Source organism: Bos javanicus, chromosome 12 (assembly GCF_032452875.1).
Source record: "Bos javanicus breed banteng chromosome 12, ARS-OSU_banteng_1.0, whole genome shotgun sequence".
NCBI classification, from domain to species: Eukaryota; Metazoa; Chordata; class Mammalia; order Artiodactyla; family Bovidae; genus Bos; species Bos javanicus.
Window position 1 is genome coordinate 72,999,263 of NC_083879.1, and position 17,651 is coordinate 73,016,913.

The following is a 17,651-nucleotide window of genomic DNA, read 5'->3' on the forward strand; positions in this document are numbered from 1 at the left end:
CTTGCTGTTTATTATGTGTCTTCTGTACTTCCCTTCTCTCTCTACTTTCTCTCTGAATATCAAGGCTTCCCTAAGCTTCTGATCTTGGCTCTTAAAATACTTCCCTCTCTCTTGGCAGTATTACCCATCTTCAGAGATTTGGCTACTTGATTAGTGAAAAATACACAGGCTCCATGTTCATCTCAGGTCTCTCTAAAGGAACAGACTCTTACTTCTAATGAACTACACGACACCTCCACCAAACTTCAAGATAATTGAACTTCAAGTGGTATAGCAGGTACTGGAAATCAGCTAGACTAGAAATTTCTCCCCTCTTTAATATTTCTTGCTGAAATCAGGTAGCATCTATCCCTATCCCTCTATATGACATCCAAAACTATGTGATGAATTCTGATTATGATGACTAACTAAACAGATGCTAAACACATGGGGGAAACCAACCTTGGCCTAGCTTGCTGTAGCAAAAAAAACAGAACCTTTCACAAGACCCTTTCAAAGTAATTCACAATCACTGTTAAAACACGATGCTGTTTTGAAAGAAAAATTGTTTCTGGGGATAAATTATGTAGCTAATCCAACAAGGCACATTTATAAAATAAGTTTTCAGGAAAGAAAGAAAAATAAACATCTTTTCTGTAAGTTCTCTGCTTCTGAGTCTCAGCTTAGTTCTCATGGGTAACTGTGGAATCCTTGCCCACAAGCTGTGCTGTCTGCAGGCAAATGTTCATTGCTGCATTTCTATGTGAAGTTTTTGACACATCCTTTTCATTTTCAAAATTAACACCTGGAAAGAATAAAGTAAATACCCCAACGCTTAATCACCATAAAGCAGACAGAATAAAATAACAAAAAAACACTCCATATGAGCAACAATACTGAATGTGGGGATGAGAGCTGAGATGACCTAAATTCATTCCTTAGAACCTCAAGTTCACAGACAGAGGCTGAATAGAATGTATTTCTATAGGTCTTTCTCTCTCTCTCTCTTTTTTTTTTTTTTTGTAAGACAACTTAAGATAGAGCAATCAATTTGTGAAAAGAAAATCTGCCTACAAAAACAAAAGATATTTTCTGAGATGATTTTGATCTAGAGATCTCTTCTAGAAAATTGGAGATACCAAGGGAACATTTCATGCAACAATGGGCTCAATAAAGGACAGAAATGGTATGGATCTAACAGAAGCAGAAGATATTAAGATGAGGTGGCAAGAATACACAGAAGAACTATATTAATAAAAGATATTCATAACCCAGATAACCACGATGGTGTGATCACTCACCTAGAGCCAGACATCCTGGAATGTGAAGCTAAGTAGGCCTTAGGAAGCATCACTATGAACAAAGCTAGTGGAGGTGATAGAATTCCAGTTGAGCTATTTCAAATCCTTAAAGATGATGCTGTGAAAGTGCTGTACTCAATATGCCAGCAAATTTGGATAACTCAGCAGTGGCCATAGGACTGAAAAAGGTCAGTTTTCATTGCAATCCCAAAGAAAGGCAATGCCAAAGAATGTTCAAACTAACACACATGCTAGCATCTCACATGCTAGCAAAGTAATGCTCAAAATTCTTCAAGCCAGGATTCAACAGTACATGAACTGTGAACTTTCAGATGTTCAAGCTGGATTTAGAAAAGGCAGAGGAACCAGAGATCAAATTGCCAACATCCATTGGATCATCGAAAAAGCAATAGAATTCCAGAAAGACGTCTACTTCTGCTTTATTGTCTATGCCAAAGCCTTAGACTATGTGGATCACAACAGACTGTGGAAAATTCTTAAAGAGATAGGAAAACCAGACCACCTTACCTGCCTCCTGATAAATCTGTATGCAGGTCAAGAAATAACGGTTAAAACTGGACATAGAATAACAGACTTGTTCCAAATCAGGAAAGGAGTATGTGAAGGCTGTATATTGTCACCCTGCTTATTTAACTTAAATGCAGAGTACATCATGCAAAATGGTGGGTTGGATGAAGCACAAGCTGGAATTAAGATTGCCAGAAGAAATATCAATAACCTCAGATACACAGATGACACCACCCTTATGGCAGAAAGTGAAGAAGAACTAAAGAGCCTCTTGATGAAAGTGAAAGAGGAGAGTGAACAAGTTGGCTTAAAGCTCAATATTCAGAAAACGAAGATCATGGCATCTGGTCCCATCACTTCATGGCAAATAGATGGGGAAACAATGGAAACAGTGAGAGACTTTATTTTCTTGGACACCAACATCACTGCAGATGATGACTGCAGCCATGAAATTACAAGATGGAGACAAGGCGGTCCTAAGATGGCAGAGGAATAGAATGGGAAGACCACTCCCTCCCCCACAAATTCATAGAAAGAACATATGAATGCCGAGCAAATTCCACAAAACAACTTCTGAATGCTGGCAGAGGACATCAGGCATCCAGAAAGGCAGCCCATTATTGCAGAAAGGAGGTAGGACAAGATATAAAAGATAAAAAGAGAGACCAAAGAGGTAAGAATGGAGATCCATCTTGGGATGGGAGTCTTAAAAAAGAGAAGTTTCCAAACACCAGGAAACACTCTCTCCGGTAGGTCTATGGTAAGCCTTGAAGTCTCAGAGGGCAAAATAACTGGGAGGAAACATAAATAAATAGTTAAAACCCACAGATTATGTGCCTAACAGCAACTCTCAGTGGAGCAGCAGCCCAGACGTTCGCATCCCCCACTAGCAAGCAAGAGCTTAGACAGTGAGGCGCAGGCTGCATTGCCTAGGGTAAGGACTGGGCCTGAATGCCCCAAGGGCAATCTGAGGGAACTAGCTTGAGATAGCAACCCAGACTGTGGGACAGCTATCCCACGAAAAACCCTAACCTAAGACTCCACCAGGCCTACTCACAGAACAAAGGACTGAGCAGAGCTAGCCACAGTGGACCAGCCCATCCCCTGACAGAGACAGGCAGGCAAGGGCAGCCAGAGCCAGAAGCGGGCAATCACGGCCCCAGAGAGGCATCCTATACCAAACTGCAAGCAGAGTTTATTGTCAGCCAAGACTTCTTGGGATTCTGAATGGTCAACATCTGCTGGGAGGGTTGCAGCCAGAGATCAGCTCCCCAGAAGAGATACATGGCACACCTGAGAAGGCAGTCCGTTATACACCCAGAAAACCAAGCAGCTGGGATGGGGGAGGTGATAAGTCACAGCCTTCAACTGGGGGCGACTGCGCTCGCCAAGCACCTGGTCACCTGAGCTACTCGGACCCAGGATGGGCACAAAATGCAGGCCCAACCAAGTCTGCGCCTTTGTGGAATACCCAAAAACCTGAATCTTAGTGGCTTAGACCTGAGGAGTTCATGCAACCCAGGGCCCACATCACACAATTCCTGGCAGTGCAACCTAGAGCCTGAGCATTGTAGACTGGGAAAGCACACACGCCGGGAGTGGGGGCAAACCCAGTGTGGCTGAATCACTGTGAGCACATGCCAACAGTATTTGTTTGCAGTGTTCCTCCATCCCGACAGCATGACTGAACAAGTGAGCTTAAAAAAAAGTGACCACCACCCCCCTCCCCTGTGTCCACCAGACTTTGCCATAATGAGGATATAAAGGACTGTACCTGGAGGAGATAACTGAATATACAGGGATCAGGTGATTCTGCAGGAGCAGAAGCGTGCCTTTCTGTGTGTGGAAGGTGGGGTGAATGAGGGTGAGGCAATGCTAGAAGCCCCATGCCTGCTGTGAGGCCTTCTTGGCCCCTTATTCCCTGGCCTTTCCACGCTCCTCACCTGGACTCGTGGATTCTGCTACTCCCTGGTGGTGATTTTCAGTATGGTACCGTTGCCCCTGGAGGTTTCATACAAGCCCAGCCTTGGTTCATCATAAACCTATGAGCAGGTTTCCCAAGATGTGGTTTGCCGGGAGGGAAATCCTGGGAACCGTACACAAGGAGCAGCTCGGCAGTAACTTCAGGAGTCGCTCCTGAACACGGAAGCTCAGGGAGCTCTAGGTCAGTGGCCAAGTGCGGGTCTGACACATATCTGTGACTGGAGCCTTCCTGTGCCTGTGGTCTGAGGAAATTGGTCTTAACAGCCAATGACAAGAGCCTATGATATTAAGTATCAAGAAGTGCAGAGGTGTAAGGTGACAAGCTTCACAGTAAACAGCAACCGCCCTGCTGTATATTCTGCCCTGTATAGCAAAGATTTTTTTTTTTTTTTACTTAATGACCATGTTTACCTGTAACACAAGCCTAGAGGGTGTTAGGATCCCCATCTCACAGACAAGGAAACAAGCCTACAGAGCTTAAGGAAATTGCTCAAGATCATATGACTCCTAACTGACAGATGCATCCTCTGAGCCCAGGCAGGTGGGACCACACAGTCTGTCCCCACTCCTCCCGTGTCCTGGCAGGACCCGGAGTTCTGTCCTGTCCAAAGATCTTCCCAGCCCTTCAGCCTGACTCCCTGGGTGGGTTCAGGTGGTCCTTCCAGGTGCCCACAGCCCCTTTGCTCCTATTGCCCCTGATTTGGATCCCTCCTTCTGCAGGGTAACCCCACCCACCCACCGAAAGCCCTACGGTCTGCAGGAGGACACCCTTGTCCCGTTCTGGCAGCTTCTCCCTGCAGCCAACTCCCCAGGGGTGGAGTCAGGCCAGGTTGTGAGGAGAATCATGAGAGAAGCGGGAAGGTGTGACCTGGTGGTCAGCGCCTTCCTCTGATCTGGGACCTCCATCACTTGTAGCAGCTCCCTTCCCTCTCTCTCCCCCATTACACGTGCTCTTATAGCTCTGCTGTGGATCAGAGTCATCAGGGGAGGGGTCAGAATGCAGGTTACTGGGCTCCAGCCCCAAAGATCTGATTCAGAGGGTTACACAAGTGGGGCCTGGGAATTTGAATTTTTAACCAACAACCCAGTCGGTTTTGATGCAGGGGGATCCTCTGAACACATGCTGAGAAACATTTAACAGACCTGCCACTCACATCTGTGAGCCCTTGGTCAAGAGTGCAAATGAAGTCCATACTATATGTTTAAATATTTAAAAGTTATAAATCAATCAAACAAAACTGTCAAGTACACCTACATAACTATTAAAACCTGGTGGACTGGGGTTTTAGACACTGAGCTCCAAGCCAGAAGGCAGGACAGCAGAAGGAGGGGCCGCCCCAGCCCCCAGCCCTCCCCCTGCTCTTCCCATCTCTGGCTCTGACACTCTCTGTGCGCTGAAAAATCTGCTGCTCAAGAAAGAGTGTCCCCAGCCTTCAAGTCCAAGCTTAGGCCACCTCTTTCCACGCATAAACAGCTGTATCTTGACCACCTATTGGGCTGGAACATGGACACCAGGAAGGAGGCACTGGGGTTGGGAGGAGGGATGCTAGGGTCCAGGTGCTCAGAGCACCGCCTAGAGGGGGAGGGGCTCCAGATGGCCACACCCCCTGGTCCTCTCTGGCTGTCTGCCCCTGGGGAGGGTGCAACCACAGGATGATAGAGCAGGGCCTGTAAACTAGCGCTTCTCAAACTGTACTGTGAGGAGGACTCACCTGGGATCTGGAGATTCTGATTCAGCGGATCTGGGGTAGAGACAAGATTCCATTTTCTAACGGCTCCCCAAGCCAGCCGATGCTGTTGTTCCACAGGTCACACTTAGAATAGCAGAACTCTGGGCCAGGGTAGACAGAGTTTTCCTGTAAAGGACCAGGAAGTACATTCCCAGGCTTTGACGGCCTTATGGTTTCTGCTCAGAAAAACATCTACTTCTGCTTCGTTGATTATGCTAAAGCCTTTGACTCTGCAGATCACAACAAACTGGAAAATTTAAAGAGACAGGAATCCCAGACCACTTTACCTGTCTCCTGAGAAACCTGTACGCAGGTGGAGAAGCAGCAGTTAGAACTGCACATGGAACAACCGCCTGGGTCAAAATTGGGAAAGGAGTATGACCTGCATATTGTCACCCTGCTTATTTAACTTAAAAGAATGTATGTATGTGTAACTGAATCACTGCTGTAGAGCCGAAATTAACACAACATTGTAAATCAATGATACTTAAATTTTTAAAGGAACAAGAAAAAAAGCCAAGGGTGTCAGCAGGTTCACTATTAATATTTATTCTGGTTACTTGCTTAGCCAGGTGCTTGCCAGATATTTCTACTTTGAAAATATAATTCTTTCCTAAAGAATTAATCTGAGAAGATAATTGGAGTCCATGAAAATGGTGTCTCCTCCAACCCCCGACATTTCACTGTACATTCAGATAACGATGAATTTTGTCTGAATTATTTATGACAAGGATGGCTGCTACTTTTCTGTCAATCTGTCTACATTTGTCAATTGACCTTCTACTGCAAAAAAGGGCTTTCCCTTCCTATTATCTATTTTATGTCTTATAAAAATCAGTATAAACTCATGGATTTTTAAAATTTTTAGTGTTGTAAAATGTAGGGTTTAAAAGCCGTCGGTTCTCTGTTTACCATTATTTACTTATGACATTTCTAATATGAGATGAACTCCATCTCAGAGACTCATTTTGCATCTGGGTAGTCTGCAAAATTTAATTTTAAAAATGTTTTTCATGTAATGTCCTCCAGAATTAAATACGATAAGCTTTTGTATCAAACAGTGTTTTGGAATACCCAAGGCTTCCACCTACTGGGATGGATACTTGTGAGCATGGTTGCTGAGTGAAAGAGTGAAATTAGTCAGAACCATACAATGTGAACTTCTTGTAGAATATTCCTAGTGTGTTTAAGTCTTAACCTTGTTTCTTCTTAAAACACACACACGCACACAAAAATTCACATAATCCTAGTTTGACTCCTAAGACAAGTCAGATGGGCATGGAGTACAGATGGAGGTCTCACAGGGCTGGGGCATGCAATTTATACTAGTAATGTTATTTTTTAGGTCTAAATTCAAATAAATATATATTTCTCCCAGTTTTCAACACATATTGCTGTTCTAGTTTTTTTAAGAAAAGAAACACTTTCCTTAGAACATTAGGTTTAAAAAACAAAAACTCAGTTAACCCATATTCTTTCTGCTTTTAAAGGAAAATTAATAGCTTACACTTAAAACCTTGTATTTTATAAATCTCCGAAAGTTTAAAAGTGTTCTGTTCTGCTTCCAGGGACCTTCTTCAACCTTAGGACCATGCTGTTGATTCAAGAATAGAATCGGTAAAAATACATGCACAGTATTGTTTTTAGACTTGAAACAAACACTTTACACTTAAACAGAAATTTACTTATTTCTAACTTTTTAATGCTATTAAAAATCTGATCATGCAGACCACAGCCTTGTCTAACTCAATGAAATGAAGCCATGCCATGTGGGGCCACTCAAGACGGATGGGTCATGGTGGAGAGGTCTGACAGAATGTGATCCACTGGAGAAGGGAATGGCAAACCACTTCAGTATTCTTGCCTTGAGAACCCCATGAACAGTATGAAAAGGCAAAATGACAGGATACTGAAAGAGCAACTCCCCAGGTCGGTAGGTGCCCAATATGCTACTGGAAATTAGTGGAGAAATAACTCCAGAAAGAATGAAGGGATGGAGTTAAAGCAAAAACAACACCCAGTTGTAGATGGACTGGTGATAGAAGCAAGGTCCAATGCTGTAAAGAGCAATATTGCATAGGAACCTGGAATGTTAGGCCCATGAATTAAGGCAAATTGGAAGTGGTCAAAAAGGAGACAGCAAGAGTGAACATCAACATTGTAGGAATCAGTGAGCTAAGATGGACTAGAACGGGTGAATTTAACTCAGATGACCATTATATCTACTACTGCGGGCAGGAATCCCTTAGAAGAAATGGAGTAGCCCTCATAGTCAACAAAAGAGTCCAAAATGCAGTACTTGGATGCAATCGCAAAAACAACAGAATGATTTCTGTTCATTTCCAAGGCAAACATTCAATATCACAGTAATCTAAGTCTATGCCCCAACCAGTAACACTGAAGAAGCTGAAGTTGAACGGTTTTATGAAGACCTGTAAGACCTTTTAGAACTAACACCCAAAAAAGATGTCCTTTTCATTATAGGGGACTGGAATGCAAAAATAGGAAGTCAAGAAACACCTGGAATAAGTAACAGGCAGATTTGGCCTTGGAGTGGAAGAATGAAGCAGGGCAAAGTGTAATAGAGTTTTGCCAAGAGACTGCATTGTTCATAGCAAACACCCTCTTCCAACAACACAAGAGAAGACTCTACACATGGACATCAGCAGATGGTCAACATGGAAATCAGATTGATTATATTCTTTGCAGCCAAAGATGGAGGAGCTCTATACAGTCAGCAAAAACAAGACCAGGAGCGGACTGTGGCTCAGATCGCGAACTCCTTATTGCCAAATTCAGACTTAAATTGAAGAAAGTGGGGAGAACCACTAGATCATTCAGGTATGACTTAAATCAAATCCCTTATGACTATAGAGTGGAAGTGAGAAATAGATTTAAGGGACTAGAACTGATAGAGTGCCTGATGAACTATGGATGCAGGTTTGTGACATTGTACAGGAGATAGGAATCAAAACCAACCCAAAGAAAAAGAAATGCAAAAAAGCAAAATGGATGTCTCAGGAGGCCTTACAAATAGCTATGAAGAGAAGAGAAGTGAAAAGCAAAGGATAAAAGGAAAGATATACCCATTTGAATGTCAAATTCCAAAGAATAGCAAGGAGAGATAAGAAAGCCTTCTTCAGCGATCAATGCAAAGAAATAGAGGAAAACAATAGAATGGGAAAGACTAGAGATCTCTTCAAGAAAATTAGAGATACCAAGGGAACATTTCATGCAAAGATGGCTGCAATAAAGAATAGAAACGTATGGAACTAACAAAAACAGAAGATATTAAAAAGAGGTGGCAAGAATACACAGAAGAACTATACAAAATAGATCTTCACGACCCAGATAATCACAATGGTGTAATCACTAACAGTCACCTAGAGCCAGATATCCTGGAATGTAAAGTCAAGTGAGCCTTAGGAAGCATCACTATGAACAAAACTAGTGGACATGATGGAATTCCAGCTGAGCTATTTCAAATCCTAAAAGACAATGCTGTTGTGTCAGCAAATTTGGAAAACTCAGCAGTGGCCACAGGACTGGAAAAGGTCAGTTTTCATTCCAATCCCAAAGAAAGGCAATGCCAAAGAATGCTCAAACTACCACACACTTGCACTCATCTCACAAGCTAGGAAAGTAATGCTCAAAATTCTCCAAGCCAGGCTTCAGCAATATGTGAACTGTGAACTTCCAGATGTTCAAGCTGGTTTTAGAAAAGGCAGAGGAACCAGAAATAAAATTGCCTACATCCTCTGGATCATCGAAAAAGCAAGAGAGTTCCAGAAATACAAACAAACAAACAAACAAAAAATCTATTTCTGCTTTATTGACTATGCCAAAGCCTTTGACTGTGTGGATCACAATAAATTGTGGAAAATTCTAAAGGAGATGGGAATACCAGACCACATGACCTGCCTTTTGAGAAACCTGTATTTAGGTCAGGAAGCAACAGTTAGAACTGGACATGGAACAACAGACTGGTTCCAAATAAGAAAAGGAGTGCGTCAAGGCTGTATATTATCACCCTGCTTATTTAACTTATATGCAGAGTACATCATGAGAAACGCTGGGCTGGAGGAAGCACAAGCTGGAATCAAGATTGCTGGGAGAAATATCAATAACCTCACATAGACAGATGACACCATCCTTATGGCAGAAAGTGAAGAAGAACTAAAGAGCCTCTTGATGAAAGTGAAAGAGGAGAGTGAAAAATTTGGCTTAAAACTCAACATTCAGAAAGCTAAGATCATGGCATCCAGTCCTATCACTTCATGGCAAATAGATGGGGAAACAGTGCAAACAGTGGCTGACTTTATTTTGGGGGCCCCAAAATCACTGCAGATGGTGATTGCAGCCATGAAATTAAAAGACGGTTACTCCTTGGAAGGAAAATTATGACCAAGCTAGACAGCATATTAAAAAGCAGAGCCATTACTTTGTCAACAAAGGTCCATCTAGTCAAGTCTATGGTTTTTCCAGTAGTCATGTATGGATGTGAGAGTTAGACTATAAAGAAGGCTGAGCACCGAAGAACTGATGCTTTTGAACTGTGGTGTTGGAGAACACTCTTGAGAGTCCCTTGGACTGCAAAGAGATCCAACCAGTCCATCCTAAAGAAGATCAGTCCGGGGTGTTCACTGGAAGGATTGATGATGAAGCTGAAACTCCAATGTGTTGGCCACTTGATGCAAAGAGATGATTCATTTTCAAAGACCCTGATGCTGGAAAAGATTGAAGGCAGGAGAAGGAGGGGACGAGAGAGGATGAGATGGTTGGATGGCATCATCAACTCAATGGATATGTGTTTGAGTAAATTCCAGGAGTTGGTGATGGACTGGGAAGCCTGACGTGCTGCAGATCATGGGGTTGCAAAGAAATGGACACAACTCTGACTGAACTGAACTGAAATGAAAATATTGATAATGTATTGTAGCACCTTTTGAAAGCCTGTGTGCTCTAATTTTAAGTTAAATATGATGGTAAGAATTAATAAAGAGTATAGTGCTAGAGAGGGTAGTAATGATTGACAGCTCATCATATATACAGCATTGTTCAAAAGCACTGAACATATCTAGCATTGTTTCTTACCTGTCTGGTATTAAATATCAATTTTATCTCTTTTACATTTTCAGCACATTGAGACCTAATCAATGACCCACTGTGCATGGCTAGTGTGCAGCTCAGCCATGTGCCCCTCCACCCCATAGTGCAACCCTCAGACTGGTCCCCAGGGTGTTCAGGATCCCACCCATTCTGAGGGTGGATGTCACAGCAATACAGATGGTTTTGAGTTTCTAGCTTTCTTGAAATTCCTGTACTTACTTCTAATCAGGCTACAAACAGGTCATGGACTGGTAGTAGTGCACAGTCCTCACTATGAGTATCACTGTCATAGTTAATCTTTGCAGCAGCCTTCTGAGAATCAAGAAGGCTATCCCCACCTTACCTTTCAGACAAAGACCCTGAAGCACAGTGGGCTTCCGAACCTTAACAGCCCACATTCACCAGGTAGCAGAACTTGTATCCAAACCCAGTCAGTGCCCAGAGAAGCCAGTATTTGCCCCTGACTCCAGAGCTCGTGTTCCTCCCTGTGTGCTTGTGCCATTTTAACCACAGGTGGAGGAAGAACAGTTTGGTTTAGGCCATCAGATGAGGACCTACTCAAGTACACCCTCTACATTCCACAAACCTCCTTCATCCACACCCATCCTGTTCTCCTCTCCTGGTGATAAGAATCTCCAAGGTCAGTGATTCCACCCTGGGTCTTTGGATGCTCTTAGTCCATCCATCATCCCAACCAAAGCAATGGTTCAAGAGCAGAAACTATATTCAATTTTCAGACAAAGAAGCTGAGATTCAGAGGTTGAGATGCTTACCCAAGCATGTAACTAAGACTACATGACTGTAAGTGTCCAGAGCCTATTTTGTCAAGGATGGTGCCATTCTAATGTCCTGGCACCTTGGGTGGTAACTGCTTTCCCACACCCACACTGTTGCTGCTGCTGCTAAGTCACTTCAGTCATATCTGACTCTGTGCGACCCCATAGACGGCAGCCCACCAGGCTCTCCGTCAGTGAGTAGTAAAGGACAGATCAGTGTGACTGACTCCAAAACCAGGGCTTTCTGTTATCCCAGGCTACCTCTTAAAAGCTCAAAATTATAAAATTGAGAAGGAAGGCTTGCTCTAGGTTATCATTTATTCATTCAACAAACATTTACTGAGCACCCTCTGTGCACAGACACTCTGCTGAAAGCCATAATCAGTGAACAGGGCACAGTTTCAAGTCTTTTTCTCACTTAGTTTAGTGAGAAAAAGACCACGTGTGAACACTCACACTCAGAGCAGGCTACATGCACAACAGAAAGAACAGACCCTTGTTTAAAAATAAGGTCTCTCAAGATGGTGACACAGGACACTAACCTAGTATGGTTCAGTTTAACACGAGAGGTGCTCAGGGTAACACACAAATCCGAGTTACCTAGGATGATGACTGATCTTAATGTGACTTCCTAGAAGAGGCGACAACTGGGCTGACCCTGGAGAATGAGGATATCTCCCCTACATGGACCTTCTCCTCTATTTTTTAGACCAGAGGGTATTCAGGAGAATCACTGAGTCATCATTTTGACTTAAACATCAGTCATCAAGAGTCTCCCCCACCGTACACCCTCATCACCTACCTCTGGAGCTGTGATACATGCCCAGGGGAGACATGGAGATGTGCTGTCCGGACCTCCCTTCAGGGACTCATTGTCCAGCAGCTGTAAGTGCTGCCAGTGGGCAATTTTAAACCACCAACCCCTCTGGGGGCAGCCTACATGCAATGATCCATCCGGGTAGAGGTATAGAGGCCTGGTCATTGGATGTGTCAGGACAACCCTGAGGGGCCATCTTCATTCCAGACCCCCATGGGCTCAGCTCAGGTCATCTGGACAGTGATTCAGCTTGATCCTTCCCTCTGCCTTACCCTGTTTCTTCCCTCCTGATTCCACAGTGTTGACCCCAAGGGCACCCCCAATACACATCCCAGAACTAAACTCCATCCGAGTCTGCATCCCAGAAAGCCAGCCTGCAACACGTATCAGAAAACATTCCAGTATTCAGGGAGGACTTTTATTGAAAATTACTGGTTACACATGTATTTATAACATTTAAAAAAAAAAACCAATAAAACACAAAATGGTAGAAATAAGGACCTTTTGTGTTAATGTGGTTACCTATGGTTTAAAATTCACAATCTAATGTTGTCTGACCAAATGAAATTAAGTTATATGTTAATAACAAAAGAAAACTATATGTTGAACCATATGAAACTGCTACTTTATAGCTTATAAAAAGATTGAATGTTAGCAGTTCCACATGGCTGAATCTAATAAAAAAATCCATTAGCATTTGAAATTTAGAGAACATTATACTCATGAATAACTCATGGGTAAAAGATATAGTTAATGAATTAAATTAGGAATTAGAAAATACATAATACTATGGCTATCAGCGGTGTTGAGTACCAAAACTTGCAGGTAGCCCCTAAAGTGGATCTTAGGGGAAAAGTCAGCTTTATATATTTATGTTAGAAAAATAATGATGTTAATAATCTCTTTTCAATTTAAGAATTTAGAGGGAAAACCTCAAAGCTAAGGAAAAGTTGAAGGAAAGAATCATATGATGAACTAGGGGAAAAAGAGAGCATCAATCAAGCAGAAAGTTGATTCTTTGAAAACAGGAAAAAGTTATGCAAGATTATTTATAAAAAGAAGGTTAAAAGAAAATTAGAAAGCCAAAAGAACACAGTTAGAGGTGCTGCAGATATGAAACATATACGATATTGTGAATAAATTTATGCCAGTCAAGAAAAACTCACAGGAAATAACTTATCAAAATGACTCTGTGAAATAACACACTGAATAGGAAAAAACATAATTACCAAAAGTTACCCAGACAATGTGGTTACACAACACTGTGAATGTGATTAATGCCACTGGATTATGTGACTAAAAATGGTTATATGGTAAATTTTATGTTATATATACTTTACCACCATTTGTAATGTTAAAAAAAAAAAAAAAAAAAAAAAACCTAAAATCCTCTATCTAGAAGATAGTCTAGTACATTCTGTCCTTCATTAGCAAATCCCTTAGAAGGGCTCCTATTTTGAGAAAGCATATTTTCTCTTCCTTCTCTTTTAGAACATATAACATATTTAACCCTATATCTTTTTTTGTTGTTGTTGTTGTTACTTAAACTAGGCTTAAACCAGGTCTTCCCTGGTGGCTCAGAGGGTAAAGGTCTACCTGCAATGCAGAAGACCTGGTCGATCCTTGGGTCGGGAAGATTCCCTGGAGGCGGGCATGGCAACCCACTCCAGTATTCTTGCCTGGAGAATCCCATGGACAGAGGAGCCTGGTGGGCTACAGTTCACGGGGTCGCAAAGAGTCAGACACGACTGAGGACTTCACTTTCACTTTCTTTCTTTCACTTAAACTATAGTATATTGTATGTTTATCCTATCAGTTTTCTCTATAGTATTTTAATCAGAGGTCTTTTGGTGGGAAAATGGATCCTAGTCATGTTAAAGGAAGTGGTGACACAAAACAGCAACTTCACAGTCTTCAAGTAAACAGAATCCCTGATATAACTGGAAAGTAATATGTAATTCGGGGAACAGTAAAAAAACATCTGTGACAACTTTGTCTCAAATCTTAGAAAATGAGTTTGGCTCTGGAGTCTCTCAAGACACAAAACCTGGGAGACAGCTTTTATTGGTGGCCTGCACCTCTGATTTGGATAAGAAAGCAAGTAATATAACATTTAAATAAACATCATAATTCCTTTTTCAAGAGATTGAAATCACTGAGGTTGGAGATCTCCCATTTTGTAATGTGTAAATATTTGTTGCTGGTGTAAAACAAGTAGAATATAGTTTATGTAGTGCAAAACTTTTGGAAAAAAGCCTTTGGAATAGACATGAACTCATGGTAGAATCACAGTGTTGACTCAAATATTATGAAGGCTGAGGGCTGTCCACTGGAAACATGTATAACCACATGGTCACTTTGAGTAATATTTTGCTATCTCCTTTTGAAGTACACCTGAGGGAGAAAAAGACAAAAACAACATGTTTAAAAGTTTTAAAGTCCTCCTCCTAAGGCAACACATTTCCAGGTTTCCTTCCTCATGTGCAGCAATCATATTACTGTTGGAGGCACAGTTTTAAAAAACCAGGGCTGTATTTATTCTATGGAGGAAGCAGCCCCATTAAAACCCCCAGTGGGTCTGGACGTAATGCCAAATAACCTGTAGATCTCCTAGATTTCTGATCATTCTGATTCACAGATATGATTTTGATTAGCAAAATCATTTTATTCCCTGAAATAAATTAAAAACAGGGTAACAAAGAGGATAGGAAATCTAACATCTGAACAGGGTTTGTTATTTTCACACATAAAAGGAGCATAACAGATTTGGATATTAATATTGGGTTATTATCTTTATATTTTATAAACTCTGATTGACAGGCACTAAAACACTGGCATCTACGTATGAAATATCCTGGTGTTTAGTTTGTGCGGCAAAGCAGTTATAGGACCTCTAGAGATGTGATCTGTGGATAGTGGGTGCCAAGACTGAAAAGAGAATCAAAAGTGCTAACAAAGACTCAACGAAGAGACTTCTCTAAAATGTAAGATGATACCCAATAATAGGACAGATCTGTGCCAGAGCTTTGGCAATGGCACCCAACTCCAGTACTGTTGCCTGGAAAATCCCATGGATGGAGGGCCTGGTAGGCTGCAGTCCATGGGGTCGCTAAGAGTCAGACACGACTGAGCGACTTCACTTTTACTCTTCACTTTCATGCATTGGAGAAGGAAATGGCAACCCACTCCAGTGTTCTTGCCTGGAGGATCCCAGGGACGGGGAGCCTGGTGGGCTGCCGTCTATGCGGTCGCACAGAGTCTGACAGGACTGAAATGACTTAGCGGTGCCAGACCTTTGAGCTCTTGAATTCTACCAAATTCTAGCTGAACTGGAAGAGATACAGGTCTTCTCAGTGTATACTCAGAACACAGAGGAAATGAAGTGCTGTCAAGTTCCACAATCAGATTTTAGCAGCTATATTGTATCTCAGTTCTTTACAGATGCACATAACAAAATAAAATAATGTCAGGGCTTGTGAAACCTTCTCTGAACATGTTTGGGCAAAAAACAACTTCAAGTGAAACTCTTTCCTCAAAGAAGAATGTGAAAAATTTCATTTGAGTCTTTAAAACAGAATATGTATCGTCTATCAGAGGCTGACTCGTTTCACAAACTGGGTTGCTTCAGTTCAGTTCAGTTTAGTTGCTCAGTCATGTCCGACTCGAATGATCCCAGATCTCTTTTATAAATCCTGACCGCAAGTGCATTTTGGGGTGCTGTAAACAAAGTTATCATGAGATGGAATGAACTTCACACATGAAACAAAAAAGCACTAGGACACCCACCTTCATAGTAAGTGCACTTTCTTACTCTCTTGTTGTTAACATAATCTGCTCTGCACATGAAATGCTATATATTTAAATGTCACTTAAGGAGAAAAATAAACCCTCCAAGAACGCTTGGGCCCACTGGCTGAAATCTGAGGCTATTTCCGTTGTAATGGAATTTAAAAATAAAGCCTTTTGTGGGAGTTGGGCGTGGGGGGGTGTTGGTTAATTGCATATCATCACCCTCCTCCATTTTATTAAGCTAGACATATTTTGTGATTATATATGTATGTACTCTTTTGGTGAAACTAAAAAGAGTTAAAGGAACAAAAGAAAATTCATTTTCTACTGCTTAATATTCTTTCTAAAATCATCTGGTTCCTTTCTCCATAAGCCTTCTCAATACAATTTTTTTTTATAAAGAAAATATTATTTTTAGCAACTTTTAACTGAAAAGGACTTTGGTTCATGGTCTGAAATACCTGAACTGAATACTGCAAAGGATCTTCAGCAGTTGGGGACCCCTGATTTACAGTCTCTAAAGCAACCTAGAAGAACTATGGGTATATTTGTTTTATTATTGGGAGGCAAGGTTTCTACCTACAGCCTTTTACAAAATGACCCCAGTTTTATACCGTAAAGTGCTCTATATTCTTCAAGCACTTAAGCATATGCTGTCTCATCTGATCCCTGTGATAAGTGTGAAGAAGCCAGCAGGGCTGTAATCTTGCTCTACACACAGGTGAGAACCTGAGGCTCAGAGACCTTGGGGGACACAAGGCTACATGGATGCTGAGTGCCTCTTCCATCTATTCAAATGGGTCCAGGCTCCTGGAGCTAGGATATGATAATTTTATAACTGCTGGGCTGTATTAGGTGATGTCATGAATAGACAAAATGACACCTCTGTTACACCCTGGGAACAAAGAAACTTCAAAAAACCTCAACCAGATCTGCTTCATCACAGAACAGAATGGATGATAGGTATTTATTCTTGGAGCTGAACTGTGTCCCTTCTGAAAGACTGTTGCTGAATCATGAAAGACACTGCGATTCTTGGCATCCAGAGGAGAAGAATTCAATCTGGGGCTAGTGACAAGGCTTAATCATTCAGAGCTTTTGTGTAATAAAGTTTTATTAAAGTATAAAAAAATAAAAGAGATAGAGAAAGCTTCTGATATAGACATCAGAAGGGGGCAGAAAGAGTGCCCCCTGCTAGTCTTTAGGTGGATGTTATATAGCTACTAGTAGTAGCAGTGTTAGTCGCTCAGTTGTGTCTGACTAATTGCGACCACATGGACTATGGCTTGCCAGGCTCCTCTGTCCATGGGATTCTCCAGGCAAGAATACTGGACTGGATTGCCATTCCCTTTTCAGCGGATCTTTCCAACCCAGGGATCTAACCCAGGTCTCCTGCATTGCAGGCAGATTCTTTTTTTTTTTTTTTTTTTATAATTTTATTTTATTTTTAAACTTTACATAATTGTATTAGTTTTGCCAAATATCAAAATGAATCCGCCACAGGTATACATGTGTTCCCCATCCCGAACCCTCCTCCCTCCCCCCTCCCCATACCATCCCTCTGGGCCGTCCCAGTGCACCAGCCCCAAGCATCCAGCATCGTGCATCGAACCTGGACTGGCAACTCCTTTCCTACATG

General features: G+C 41.9%; 1 protein-coding gene across 2 annotated transcripts in view; it reads right to left on the bottom strand.

Annotated features, from left to right (window-relative positions):
- The window catches only part of LOC133258049 (ATP-binding cassette sub-family C member 4-like), a 656,993-nt gene that overhangs the window by 379,589 nt on the left and 259,753 nt on the right, over positions 1–17,651 (bottom strand). Inside the window, exon 30 of one of the 2 annotated variants that reach the window (XM_061434383.1) lies at positions 14,003–14,617. The exons of the other annotated variant lie outside the window; for it this stretch is intronic. The gene's annotated coding sequence lies outside the window, so the exon portion shown is untranslated. Of the gene's footprint in view, positions 1–14,002; positions 14,618–17,651 lie in introns of those variants that run through there. 2 annotated transcript variants of the gene reach the window in all.